The sequence below is a fragment of the Cervus elaphus genome, chromosome 10, assembly GCF_910594005.1.
Source record: "Cervus elaphus chromosome 10, mCerEla1.1, whole genome shotgun sequence".
Lineage (NCBI taxonomy): Eukaryota > Metazoa > Chordata > Mammalia > Artiodactyla > Cervidae > Cervus > Cervus elaphus.
In genome coordinates this window covers 32,651,987-32,666,141 of record NC_057824.1, presented here as the reverse complement: position 1 = coordinate 32,666,141, position 14,155 = coordinate 32,651,987, and the positions used below count along the sequence as shown (strand labels likewise).

The 14,155-nt window shown below is 38.6% G+C and overlaps 1 protein-coding gene across 1 annotated transcript in view; it reads right to left on the bottom strand.

Moving 5' to 3' along the window:
• The window catches only part of ACSM3 (acyl-CoA synthetase medium chain family member 3), an 82,358-nt gene extending 71,140 nt beyond the window's left edge, over positions 1 to 11,218 (bottom strand). The window contains exon 1 of the mRNA XM_043914466.1: positions 11,138 to 11,218. The gene's annotated coding sequence lies outside the window, so the exon portion shown is untranslated. The remainder of the gene's footprint in view (positions 1 to 11,137) is intronic.
• Positions 11,219 to 14,155: the final 2,937 nt, after the last annotated feature.

Here is a 14,155-nt window from a genome sequence, read left to right as displayed (position 1 = left end):
TGGGAATACTAGGCCACCTAACCTACTTCCTGAGAAACCTGAATGCAGATCAAAAAGCAACAATTAGAATGGGACATGGAACAACAGATTGGTTCCAAATTGGGAAAGGAGTACATCAAGGCTGTATATTGTCATCCTGCTTATTTAACTTATATGCAGAGTACATCATGTGAAATGCTGGGCTAGATGAAGCACAAGCTGGAATCAAGATTGCCAGGAGAGATATCTATAACCTCAGATATGCAGATGACACTACCCTTAAGGCAGAAAGCGAAGAACTAAAAAAACCTCTTGTTGAAAGAAAAAGAGGAGAGTGAAAAAGTTGGCTTAAAACTAAACATTCAAAAAATGAAGATCATGGCATCTGATCCCATCACTTCATGGCAAATCGATGGGGAAACAATGGAAACAGTGACAGACTTTATTTTCTTGGGCTCCAAAATCACCGCAGATGGTGAGTGCAGCCATGAAATTAAAAGACACTTGCTCCTTTGAAGAAAAACTATGACAAACCTAGACAGCATATTAAAAAGCAGAGACGTTACTTTGCTGACAAAGGTCCGTCTAGTCAAACCTATGGTTTTTCCCAGTAGTCATGTATGGATGTGAGAGTTGAACCATAAAGAAAGCTGAGCAGCAAAGAATTGATTTTGGACTGTGGTATTGGAGAAGACTCTTGAGAGTGGCAAGGAGATCAAACCAGTCAATCCTCAAGGAAATCAACCCTGAATATTCTTTGGGAAGAACTGATGCTGAAGCTGAAGCTCCAATACTTTGGCCACCTAATGCAAAGAACTGACTCACTGGAAAAGACTCTGATGCTGGGAAAGATTGAAGGTGGGAGGAGAAGGGGATGACAGAGGATGAGATGGTTGGATGGCATCACCGACTTGATGGAAATGAGTTTTGAGCAAGTTCCAGGAGTTGGTGAAGGAAAGAGAAGCCTGGTGTACTGCAGTCCACAGGGTCACAAAGAGTTGGACACAACTGAGTGACTGAACTGAACTAAATTGAATGCCTACATATGAAACCCCAATAAAAACTTAGTGAACCTTCCTGGATGATGAACAGATCCATGTGCTGGCTGGGTGACATGCTCTGAATCCACAGAGAAGGGGCACAGATGTTCTGCAGTTGGGATCCTCCCAGACCTTACCCTATGTTTCTCTTCATTTTGCTGGTCCTGATCTATATTCTTTATAATAAAATTATAATCATAAATTAATACTTTTATGAATTATATTAATTATTCTAGTGAATGAACAAGCATGAGGTATTTGTGAAACCTTCTAAGTTTGTAGTCAGTTAGTCAGAGGTTTGGGGGTGTGGGGACCCCCCCAACTTGCAACTAGTATGGGAGTAATTTCTGGAATCCACTAAAATATTCAGTTCATTAACTTGAGCATCAGCTTCTTCATGCCCTCACTTAAATTTCGCCCATCTTAGATTCTATGTACTACTCAACTCCTTTGCACTACTCTTCCTCACAATATTACTCTGGCAAAACCCAGCTTTCTGCCATGCTCCAGATTGCTCTCTGCCTATCTTGTGCCTGTGCAAGAGCAGCTTAACACAGTACTGGAGAAATACATTTTGGAAGTTGATGATACTTGATGATGGACTTTAAAAATGCAAGTGAACCCTTCTTCACTGCCTGGAAGGCCCACTACATTTCTGTAACTGGAGATAACCATTTCATACATTCCTCTATTTTTTTAAACCTCTACTTCTCCTTCCTTCCTCTTATTTCACTGAGATTTGAAAGTAGCCAGAAAAGAATGTCCTCAACCCCCTAATGTTTAATCAACCGATACTCTTTCAACTCTGCCCACACTTTCTATATTCCTTCCAGTGAATGAGCTGTCCAAGTTCCTTGCTTAGACCAATCTCTCCAGTGTGCACTTGACATCATCCTCTGTCCACTACTCAAGAACTGTACTTCAATCACTCCTCCTCTCTCCCACATGATCAATTTCTTCCTCTTTTTGAAGTAGGATTGTAGTAGAGAAAGGTAGCCAACCACAAGCACATGAGAATATCTCCCATATTAAATCTCCCTAAAAATATCTTAGGCCATTTGTCTTCCTCCACCTCTTCATTTCTTTTCTTTTGGTAGCATGACTTCTCAAAATATTATCTATACTTGTTTCTTTTACTTCTTTGTTCTCTGTCTGGCTGTCTGGCTCTCTCTTGCTGTCTGGATCTCAATCTCTGTCTTTTTCTCCCTTATTATGGGAAAAATTTCAAACATATATAAAAATAGCTGCAAGAGTATAATGAACCCCATGAATCTATCACTCAACTTGAATAATTGTCAACTGGCCAATCTTGTTTCATTTATAGCCTTATCCCCCTCCTTCCTCTCTTTGCATTACTTTTAAACAAACCTAAGTATAATATTATTTAATCCATAAATACTTCTTTATGTATCTCTATATGATAAGGACTCTTTTATTGTGTGTGATAAGGACTCTTTTTAAAAGTACCACTATAACACTTGAACAAGTCATAATAATCACTTATTATCATTATCAAATATTGGTAAATCATTTAAAAAGTTTCACATTTTATTAGATGACTCATAAAGTCTTGTTTTATAGTTTTTTTTTCACTCAGAGTCCAAACAAGGCCCACACATTGCATTTTATTGATATATACTTTAAGTTTTTATCCATAAATTCCATATCCCTCATCTTTTTAACTTATAATTTGTTGTAGAAGATATGGAATTATCCTGAAGGGTTTTCAAAATTCTGGATTTTGCTAATTCATCCCTGTGGTTAAGTTTAACATGTTTTTCTATCTTTATTTTTTGTAAGCTGATTGTTAGAACTAGAAGCTAGGTCAATTTTTAGCAAAAAGATCACATAAATAATATTTTATAGTTCCTATTGCATGACATCTGGAGAAATGTAATGTTTAGTAGGCTCACCTTATATGATATTAAGATACCAGCCTGATCCATCCAATGCAGCTATTGATTATCAACATCTATGTTGAAAAAGAAAAAAAAAAAAAAAAAAAGGCCCCAAATGGAGTCACTTGTGCTAAAACCAATACTTACTACCTAACCTAATTGTAGGTAAAGCTTTCCCCAGGAACGCTATCCTAAGCCATCAATGTGTAATTTTATGGTCAGCGTTGATGGGTAATCCTTTCCATCCTTCAAAGAAATATGAGATAATCTGTCACAAACTCCGTCTGTCCCCCATAACTATGTTACCTAAGCCTGAAATGATCTTTTTTGCTTATGACTTTCTTGTTGGCCACTCCGGTGGCTCAGACAGTAAAGAATCTACCTATGATGCAGGAGACCCAAATTCAGTCTCTGGGTTAGGAAGATCTCCTGGAGGAGGAAATGGCAACCCATTCCAGTATTCTTTCCTGGAGAATTCCATAGACAGAGGAGCCTGGTGGACTGCAGTCCATGGGGTCGCAAAGAGTCAGATAGACTGAGTGAAACATTCACTTTTTCTTGTCTTGCATTTAAAATACCTTTCCCTGTCTTTGTTGTTGTTTAATTGCTAAGTCACGTCCAAGTCTTTGGACTATAATCCACGGACTATAGCCCACCAGGCTCTTTGGTCCATGGGATTTCCCAGGAAAGAATACTGGAGTGGGTTGCCATTTCCTTCTCTATGGGATCTTCTTGACCCTTGGATCAAACCTGTGTCGTGCTTGGCAGGCAGATTCTTTATCACTGAGCCATTTCGCTGTTTGGAATTCCTTTGTACTTGCCAGATGTGATGCCGCTTGATCCAAGAATTGTTCAGTAAAGCCAATTAGATCTTTAGAATTTACTTGGGGACTTCCCTGGTAGTCCATCAGTGAATTGAAGAATTCACCTTCAATGCAATGGACGTGGGTTTGATCCTTGGTCAGGGAACTAAGATCCCACATGCCATAGAGCAACTAAGCCTGCAAGTCACAACTACTGAGCACACGTGCTCTAGAGCACATGCTCTGCAACAAGAGAAGTCCATGCACTGCAACTAGAGAAAGCCCATGCACTGCAATGAAGACCCAGCACAGCCAAAAAAAAAAAAAATTAATTAATTAAAAAATAAAAATAATACAATTTACTTGATTGAAATTTTGTTGTTTAACAGACTTGGTGGCAGTGGTGGAATCCAAAATGAACTTCCGATGGTGTACAGGGACAAGAAACAGAAGTGTTGTACTCCGTGAACTCAGAGTGAAAGTGAAAGTTGCTCAATTGTGTCTGATCTTTGCCACCGGGTGGACTGTAGCCAGTCAGTCTCCTTTGTCCATGGAATTCCCCAGGCCAGAATATTAGAGTGGGTTGCCATTTCTTTCTCTAGGGGATCTTCCCAACCCAGGGGTCAAACCCAGGTCTCCCGCATTACAGGCAGATCCTTTACTGTCTGAGCCACCAGAAAAACCTGGTATTCACCGGTGTTTGCTCTGAGTTCACTGTCTTTTCTGCCATTTCTGAGGCTGCGGGTAAGTTCTGAGCTTGCTCTCTTTGTGTCAAACCCCCAGTCTGTTTCTCCTTTCAGTCTACAATACCCAGGTGTTCTAGTGGAAACCCCAGCCCTTAATTTTGTCACAAGATCCACACGGCAACTGTCAGTAGAAGTACAGTCCCATGTCCATGTGGAGCCCCTCATCTGCAATACCCATTTACTTCTGAAGTCTGTTGGCTCAACCCTGTCCTCAGTTCGGGATTCCATGGGAATTGTTGGCAGTGCTCACAGGGACTTCTATTGGAAAGTATTCAGTAACTTCCAAACCCCAGGCCTTGGTCTGTCTCAGATTCCATGCTGAGAACTGCTGGTGGTTTAGTCTACAGTTCCTTGTTTGTTTGTTTGGAATCAATCCACAGTCACCATTAATTGATGTCTCTGTGTATGTGCTTAGTTGCTCAGTCATTTGCGACTCTGTGACCACCTGGACTGTTGCCCTCCAGACTCCTCTGTCCATGGGATTTCCCAAGCAAGAATATTGGAGTAGGTAACCATTCCCTTCTCCAGGGAATCTTCTGGACCCAGGAATGGAACCCGCATCTCCAGCACTGCGGGCACAGTCTTTACCATCTGAGCCACCCGGGAAGCCCAGTTGACATCTTCTGGTTCAATTTCCCCCCTAGTTCTTTGGTTACTCATTGTGTCCCCAATTCCATTTCCTTCATTACTGTTGGTTTCTGTTAAAGTGAACATGAGGTAAAGACTAATTGCTAATTGGAATCTTAGAGGCCAAAATAAGCTTCAAAACTTGATGGGCACAGTTGAGCATTTAATGGCTGTGAAGAGTGTTTCCACCTAATTCCAAGACTCCTGTTTCAGGATAAGTGGGTCATGGAATGAGTTAGATTGATACCAGGCCACATGCCAACCTCAAGAAAATTTCCTTGTAGTGAGGTACACTGTGAAACACCATGCAACCCCAACCCCATGACACACTCCTCTTAAGTATTAATCTGGCTCTGAAAAAACCAAAGACTTAGCTAAAGTAATAATAATAATAAAGATAGGATCCATAATTTTTAAAAAGTCAAGTGTGCCATCTTTCAGCACACTTGTTTGTTTTATGTCTAAGAACTAGTCCTGGAAGATTGTAAATATCTACAAAAATGGCAAAAATGTTATTAAAGACAGCCTAGAATTTCAATGCCCACTATGGAAAACATCACAATTAGACAAGATCAGTTACTTAAGAAGTAGAATTGAAAGCAAGGGCTCCCATATTAAACAAAGAAAAATGGACACCTATCTTAACTGATATTGACATTGTGCAAAGTCCTGTAGGGTTCCTGGGTACAAGGCCTTTCTGTCTCCCTATTTCTTTGGTAATAGGAAAGAGCCTTCATTCATCCTCCATGACCTTCCCTGAGATCCAATGAGATTCAAGCAGTTGTTAATTAGGGAAAGGAGGTGATGTGAGACCTGGGTAAAACAGTCAAGAGCAGCCTTGGAGCAAGGCTCTGTTTCCCCATCAAACAATACACCCAACAAAATCTTTGAGCTATGAGACCCCCATGAAGAGTATGAAAAGGCAAAAAGGTATGACACTGAAAGATGAACTCCCCAGGTCAGTAGGTGCCCAATATGCTACTGTAGAAGAGTGGAGAAATAGTTCCAGAAGAAATAAAGAGGCTGAGCCAAAGGGAAAAAACCACCCAGTTGTGGATGTGACTGGAGATGAAAGTAAACTCCGATGCTTAAAGAACAATAGTGCATAGGAACCTGGAATGTTAGGTCCATGAATCAAGGTAAATTGGAAGTGGTCAAGCAGGAGATGTCAAGGATGAACATCAATATTTAGGAATCAGTGAACTAAAATGGACTGGAATGGGTGAATTTAATTCAGAAGACCATTATATTTACTACTGTGGCAAGAATCCTTTAGAAGAAATGGAGTAGCCCTCAGGGTCAACAAAAGAGTCTGACATGCAGTACTTGGATGCAAACTCAAAATGACAGAATGATGTCTGTTCATTTCCAAGGCAAACCATTCAATATCACAGTAATCCAAGTCTATGCTGCAACCACTAATGCCGAAGAAGCTGAAGGTGAATGATTCTATGAAGACCTACAAGAACAACTAGAACTAACACTAAAAAAAAAAAAAAAAAAAAAAGTCCTTTTCACTTTTTCATCACACAGGACTAGAATGCAAAGTAGGAAATTAAGAGATACCTGGAGTAACAGGCAAGTTCGGCCTTGGAGTACAAAACGAAGCAGGGCAAAGTGTAACAGAGTTTTGCCAAGAGAACACACCAGTGATAGCAAACACCCTCTTGCAACAACACAAGAGAAGACTCTACACATGGACATCACCAGACGGTCAACACTGAAATCAGATTGATTATGTTCTTTGCAGTTGAAGATGTAGAAGCTCTCTACAGTCAGCAAAAACAAGACTGGCAGCTGACTGTGGCTCAGATCATGAACTCCTTACTGCAAAATTCAGACTTAAATAGAAGAAAGTAGGGAAAATCACCAGACCATTCAGGTATGACCTAAGTCAAATCCCTTATGATTATACAGTGGAAGTGACAAATAGATTCAAGGGATTAAATCTGATAGAGTGCCTGAAGAACAATGGATGGAGGTTCATAACATTGTATAGGAGGCAGTGATCAAAAGCATCCTCAAGAAAAAGAAATGCAAAAAGACAAAATGGTTGTTGGAGGAGGCCTTACAAATGGCTGAGAAAAGAAGAGAAGTGAAAGGCAAAGGAGAAAAGGAAAGATATATCCATCTGAATGCAGAGTTCCAAAAAATATCAAGGAGAGATAAGAAAGCTTTCCTCAGTGATCAATGCAAAGAAATAGAGGAAAACAACAGAATGGGAAAGTCTAGAGATCTCTTCAAGAAAATTAGAGATACCAAGGGAACATTTCATGCAAAGATGGCCACAATAAAGGACAGAAATGGTAGGGACCTATCAGAAGCAGAAGATATTAAGAAGAGGTGGCAAGAATACACGGAAGAACTATACAAAAAAGATCTGCATGACCCAGAAAACCACGAAGGTGTGATCACTCACATAGAGCCAGACATCCTGGAATGCAAAGTTAAATGGGCCTTAGAAAGCATCACTATGAACAAAGCTAGTGGAGGTGATGGGATTTCAGCTGAGTTATTTCAAATTCTAAAAGATGATGCTGTGAAAGTGCTGCATTCAGTATGACAGCAAATTTAGAAAACTCAGCAGTGGCCACAGGACTGGAAAAGGTCAGTTTTCATTCCATTCCCCAAAAAAGGCAATGCCAAAGGATGTTCAAACTACTGCACCATTGCACTCATCTCACATGCTAGCGAAGTAATGCTCAAAATTCTCCAAGCCATGCTTCAACAGTATATGAACTGAGAGCTTCCAGATGTTCAAGCTGGATTTAGAAAAGGCAGAAGAACCAGAGATCAAATTGCCAACATCCACTGGAACATCAGAAAAGCAAGAGAGTTCCAGGAAAACATCTACTTCTGCTTTATTGACTATGCCAAAGCCTTTGACTGTGTGGATCACAACAAACTGGAAAATTCTTCAAGAGATGGGAATACCAGACCACCTTACCTGTCTCCTGAGAAACCTGTATGCAGGTCAAGAAGCAACAGTGATAACCGGACATGGAAAAACAGACGGGTTCCAAATTGGGAAAGGAGTATGTTAAGGCTGTATAATGTCACCCTGCTTATTTAACTTATATTCAGAGTACATCATGTGAAATGTGTGTCTGGATGAAGCACAAACTGTAATCCAGGTTGCCAGGAGAAATATCAATAACTTCAGATATGCAAAAGACACCACCCTATGGCAGAAAGCGAAGAGGAATTGAAGAGCCTTTTGATGAAAGTGAAAGAGGAGAGTGAAAAAGCTGGCTTAAAATTCAACATTCAAAAAACTAAGATCATGGCATCTGCTTCTATTGTTTCATGGCAAATCCATGGGGAAACAATGGAAAGAGTGACATACTTTATTTTGGGGGGCTCAAAAATCACTGCAGATGGTGACTGCAGCCATGAAATTAAAAGACACTTGTCCTTGGAAGAAAAGCTATGACCAACCTAGACAGCACATTAAAAAGCAGAGACATTACTTTGCCAACAAAGGTCCATCTAGTCAAAGCTATGGTTTTTAGTAGTCACATATGGATGTGAGAGTCAGACTATGAAGACAGCTGAGCACCGAAGAATTGATGCTTTTGAACTGTGGTGTTGGAGAAGACTCTTGAGAGTCCCTTGGACAGCAAAGAGATCCAACCAGTCCATCCTAAAGGAAATCAGTCCTGAATATTCATTGGAAGGACTGATGCTGAAGCTGAAGCTCTAATACTTTGACTACCCGATGCAAAGAACTGACTCATTGGAAAAGACCCTGACGCTGGGAAAGATTGAAGGTGGGCGGAGAAGGGGATGACAGAGGATGAGATGGTTGGATGGCATCACCGACTCGATGAAGATGAGTTTGAGCAAGCTCTGGGAGTTGGTGAAGAACAGGGAATCCTGGTGTGCTACAGTCCATTGGGTCACAAAGAGTTGGACATGACTGAGCGTCGGAACTAACTGATGGTATCAATAAAATTGATTTGCAAAAAGCTCTACTTAACTTGATTAAAAACAAGTGCTTATATGAATTATAATAGAAACTATCCCAGATGCTTTTACGTTCACATGATCCGGGATTAATCTTTAGTAAATATTAAGATTGTTAGTTTAATTAAAATAGGCATGTCTTTAGAGTTATCAACACTGAAAATAATACAGACATACAACTTTCCTTAATCTTTGGTTTATTGGTCAAATAAATTGATGTTCTCTCTCTTATAAATTTTTTCAACAAGAAAAGAAGCTGATATAATGAAATTTTTATAAGTAAGCTAAACAAAACTGTTGAAAACAAATTACATGGGCCTAAGTAAGATATCAAATCTTTTTGGTGATCTGAAACTTTAAAGTTTTGCTTCATTAAATTAAGTGGTGCATAGTCATTGTGTTACTAAACTGAGGTTCAGCTGTTTGCAGCTCAAAAGCCAATACTCAGGAGACAAATGCTGATAGGACTGGAAATGTTTAAGAGGCCAACCACCTGGGGAGAAGTTGGAGTCATGTCCCAGAACCAACTCTGAAGATTCTGCTCAATCATGAAAATTTTTAAAAGGAAAAAGGGAAAATAATCTCAGTTAATCATTGAGGTAAGTGGTCAGATTCGTTGCTATCTCCCATTGTGTGCAGACTTCTCAACTCCTTGTTGATCTTTCTTTAGAGTCTATCTTGTTCACACAGTTTGCTCATGAGATTACTGGAGGAGAAGACCTGGGGGAAAAGGTCTAGTTATCCAATTCTTCATTTCTATTTTTTGATATAAGAAAAGAATCAATGGATTAGGCAAGATATTGTGTGACCAAAAGCTTGGCACCTTGTTTAAAAGTTATGTTGCAATATAGCTTTGTTAAAATGACAAGACCAAAGGGCCTCCTGCAGAGGTCTGCTTCTTGCAAAGAGCTGTTTTCAATTTAATATCTAGATCATCTCCACCCCTCAGATAAAATAATGAAATACTACTTGCTAAACATAGGTTTATATTATTTTTGGCACCCTCTTGTATAGAGAGTAAAGATATTTGAGTTTATTAGTAAGCATGTTTAATTAATTTCATGCAGTCATGAAATTAAGACACTTGCTCCTTGGAAGAAAAGCTATGACCAACCTAGACAGCATATTGAAAAGCAGAGACATTACTTTGCCAACAAAGGTCCATCTAGTCAAAGCTATGGTTTTTCCAGTAGTTATATATGGATGTAAGAGTTGGACTATGAAGAAAGTCAAGCGCCAAAGAATTGATGCTTTTGAACTGTGGAGTTGGAGAAGGCTCTTGAGAGTCCCTTGGACTGGAAGGAGATCAAACCAGTCAATCCTCAAGGAAATCAGTCCTGAATAATTCATTGGAAGGACTGATGCTGAAGCTGAAGCTCTAGTACTTTGGCCACCCGATGCAAAGAACTGACTCATTGGAAAAGACCCTGATGCTGGGAAAGATTGAAGGTGGGCAGAGAAGGGGATTACAGAGGATGAGATGGTTGGATGGCATCACCCCTTGATGGACATGAGTTTTGAGCAAGCTCCGGGAGTTGGTGACAGACAGGCAAGGTGTGAGTCAGTCCATGGGGTCACAAGGAGTTGGTCATGACTGAGCGGCTGAACTGAACTGATGCTTAATTCTAGGCTGAGAAATTTTATTTCAGAAAGTACATTTTTCTAGAAATTATTTTAAAAATTATGTTTGGCAAATTACAGAATGCTAATGTAAAAAAATAGTTGTGAACATGTACTTTTTAGTTTTCATTCAAAATTAAAGATCTCTAAGAGTTAAAAATTCTAATATATGTGATTAAAGCTATTGGAAATAATAAGGATTTAAACATTTCCATGTGCATGGGAAGTAGGATATGTGTTTTCAGTAAAAGAAGATTCATGACAGAGAAATCTTTGGAAAGGAATATTTTTGTGTAGTCAAAACTGGCTAAGATTGGAATTTAATTAAGTATAAGGGTTTTAATACCAAAAATAAACTGCTGTAAAATTATCATTTGGTTTTCTCTCTGCTGTAAGAACAAAGTCTTCTGGGCTATTGGTTTGCTCTTGATAACAGATTGCAAAAGGTTTTTACTTACCTTTTAAAATCATCTTCCTAAAAACAGGAATTCTGCGTTTTGTCAAATAAGCTTCTGTGTTCAGAAATTCTAATCTTCTCCATTAAAAGAGCTAAAGTTAAAAAGAAAGCTATTTAACTTTCTGTATTTACCTTAACATTTTCTGTTGTCACTTTAGTTGAATGGGTAACTAAGTGCTGTTTCACAGTGACCTATGATCCTATTTAACCAAGTATTTTAAAACCTTTGTTATATCTTGTGACAAACTTCCCTGAATCAAATTCTACATGTAGTCCTTTTTAACCACAAAGTAACTTTGAAAATTTCCAAAGGGTCTCTAAAACATTTCAAAAGATTTGTTCTCTCTCCTTATAAAAAGGTAGACAGCTTATTTAGGCTTATTTGGTAGGTTAAGGGGCCCTCTCCTGATTCTTGAACAGCAATACCATAGAAATGAATATTGCTTCCATAAGACTTTAAGAAAAGCAAAGGTTTCATTAAAAGAGATAGTGTGTGCTCAAAGGAAAAGGTGGGAACAAAAGTGCCAACTCGAGGGATAGAATGGGCAGGTTACTTTTATAAAAAAGGGAAAGTGTGTCTCATGATCACTAATAATTTCCGGAAATTATCAGACTTCTAGATCAGTAGTAGATGGCTTCAGGAATAGGGAGTGGTTCTATTAGGGGAAAGGAGTGCATGAGAATTTTCTGCAACAAAACACCAAAAGACATAAAGTTAAAGTTTATAGTTGAATTTCTAGGTACACTCCTTAGTGTAACAGAGATAAAGTTAATAATTTATTTCTGATTCTTGTCTCTGGGACTCAGACCTCAGGGCCTCTGTTCATTAGCTTCTAAGGCCTGTTTTGCCCAAGTCCGTTTCCCAGTTCTTTTCCAAAATGGCTATACTCTTGCCTTTCTGTCTCAAAATTACATGGGAAATAGTGTCAAATAAGTAACACAAAGCTTTCTTTCTGTTTTGTTTATACGGGTTAGATTTGCTTCAGAAATTGTATGAAATTCCTAGAAATTTGATGTGTCCTGGTAGTATCAATCATAATTCTATTTATTATCTTAAAATTATTATTATAATTCTAGCTATTATCCTGGAAATATGATGTGCCCTGGTAGTATCAGTCATAATTCTAGTTATTATCTTAAAATTATTATTATAATTCTAGCTATTATCCTGGAAATATGATGTGTCCTGGTACTATCAGTCATAATTCTAGTTATTATCTTAAAATGTTGTTTGTCACAGATATAACCAAATTTCCCTATTAATTTCATTATAATGAACTCTCGTCATAATGGGCATTTTAAACTCTGTCATTTGCAGAGAATTATTGTTTTACTCTGATGCTTTTCCAAAAGCCCTCCTGCAAAAGTGCTTCATTCTCAAAGAAAATTCATGGAAAAGAACTTTGACAAGTGCAGTTTTCTGCTAACTTTAAGATCATAAAACTGAACTGGTAATTTTCTTTTCTTCCTAGTTTCTTCTAGAACTAGGAGGAAAAGAGGATTCAAGAATAAGAATTAATAACATCAGAGTGAATAAGCTGAGGAAGATAATTACAGTTCTTATGACTTTTTTTTGGCGACATTGCCAGTTCTCAAATATTTTCCTATTCCAGATTTAAGTAAATGTTTTCTCCTAAGCTATTTGGACTTACATCAATTTGATAAAATATACCTTTGTAAACAAAGATGAAACATTTACTTTTTCTCCCTATGTGTCTCCAATATATGGAAACTGTTTAGTGTTCTTTTCTGGCAACATAGGTATTTACATAAGTTCAATAAAAAGCTGCTATCCTGTAACAGGACAATTAGAAACATTGTAATTAGAAACAATGCTTTGACTGTAATAACATTTGAAATAAATATGAATAGACTCAGATATGATCAGACAGCTTTAAGGACTTGCTTGAACTTTAGTTTGGTTTCCTGGCCTTGAAAGTTTAAATTTATAAAAAGTTCTAGCAAAGCAGTCTTAAAAGGAATTTATATGGCCAATCACTATTCTTATTGTATTTATGTAAATATTTAGTCTAAGTCTTATGTAAACAGATTAGTTTTACTTTAATTATCCTAGAAAAATAAGAAAAAAAAAAACTAGTAATTGAAAGAGAAAAATTATATTTGCACTTTTTTTGTTGATGTTAGATTATAATTCTGTTAATCAACTTTGGGGTTTTCTTTTATACTTGCAAACTGGACTGGATTCTTTCTTCCTTCCTTTCTTTGGCTGTGTCATTTGTGGGATCTTAGTTCCTTGGCCAGAGATTGAACCCAGGCCTCCAGAATGAAAGTGCTAAGTCCTAACTGGACTGCCAGGGAATTCCCTGGACTGGATTTTAAATTCTTCCAGCTTCCTGAAATCTGGCTACAACTTTCCAAACTAACATTTACATATTTTTCCCCTATCCTTCTGATTTGGAGATAGTAAGAACCAAGACTGCTCTTAGATCTCCTTGGAAGAGACTGTTTCAGGTCCTCTTCACTATCCAGATGGCAGCCAAACTTCAGGGACTTGAACTTTGTATGTACACCTCACAGCTAAAGGCTCTACCTGACATCTGATCCAATAGAAACACTGCTGCTGCTGCTGCTGCTAAGTCGCTTCAGTCATGTCCGACTCTGTGCAACCCCATAGAGGGCAGCCCACCAGGCTCCGCCGCCCCTGGGATTCTCCAGGCAAGAAGGCTGGAGTGGGTCGCCATTTCCTTCTCCAATGCATGAAAGTGAAAAGTAAAAGTGAAGTCACTCAGTTGTATCCAACTCTTAGCGACCCCATGGACTGCAGCCTACCAGGCTCCTCTGTCCATTGGATTTTCCAGGCAAGAGTAGTGGAATGGGGTTCCATCGCCTTCTCCATAGAAACACCAGAGAATGCCAAATCAAATTGACTGGGAAGATAAGTAGCTGACATCAAAGTAGACTGCTTCCTCCCAAGATGCCAGATTAGGACTTGATATGTTAACTAGATATAAAACCCTCTCTTTCTCTCTTTCTTCCTTTAGCCTGGAAAGATGACACC